At 39.7% G+C, this 832-nt stretch overlaps 1 pseudogene; it reads left to right on the forward strand.

The window, feature by feature from the left end:
• Nucleotides 1-287: 287 nt before the first annotated feature.
• LOC117286729 lies at nt 288-474 on the forward strand (annotated as a pseudogene).
• Nucleotides 475-832: the final 358 nt, after the last annotated feature.

An 832-nucleotide genomic window follows, 5' to 3' on the forward strand; every position in this document is an offset into this window, starting at 1 on the left:
AGAGGAAATTCTACCTTGACTCTTTTCACAGAAGTTTCTTTTAAAAACAACAAACAATCAGCCAATAGTCTTTTCATATCATTGAAAAAATAATTAAAAGAAAAATACTCAAAATGAGCGACCTCTGCAGGCTCTTCTCTTTTCAACATGAGAAACTCTGAGGTTAGAAAGTTTTATGGAATTTAATTTCTTTGTAAATCAAGGGAAGGGCAAAAGTCATGTTCATAGCCACAGGGCTTGGAATGGCTGGTTGTCTCCTTCTGGATTAGAAATACACTCTCTCTCTGAGGGCTATACTTTCAGTGATTATTTCTGTGGTTAGTTCCTAGAGGAGTCTCTCTGAACACCAGAAACCCTGAGGAGTAATTGCGAGTCTGAAGTGAGTTCTTAGGGCTATTTCACTGAAATTATCATTGAGGGTCATTCTTCTCTTCCTTTGAGAGAGGATGAGGAAGAGGAGGCAGCCTGAGTAACCTCCATCTTCAAAAGAAAGAAAAAAAGAGGATCAACAGAAAGAAATCCAAGTACTTGTACACATACCCCACAGACAGGTAACTGAACTGACTTCAACTTATTATAAACCAAGCTGTCAGATAATGCAGAAAGTGACTAGTTACCATGAATATAATCAAGATTTTCACCCTCCAAAGTGAAGACCAACACAATTACTGTAAATGTGATGTGAAGGTATCAGATCTGAGGGTATCAGTGGCAGCAATGGTGCAATCTTTTTTTTTCAGATGTCAGTATCTGGGTAGGTAACTGAAAACTATATATGTGGGGGCCAGGGATTTAGCTCAGTGGTTCCGCCGCCTGCCTCACAAGTGGGGGG

This window comes from Fukomys damarensis, unplaced genomic scaffold, assembly GCF_012274545.1.
Source record: "Fukomys damarensis isolate Sample0158 unplaced genomic scaffold, DMR_v1.0_HiC HiC_scaffold_2, whole genome shotgun sequence".
Taxonomy (NCBI): domain Eukaryota; kingdom Metazoa; phylum Chordata; class Mammalia; order Rodentia; family Bathyergidae; genus Fukomys; species Fukomys damarensis.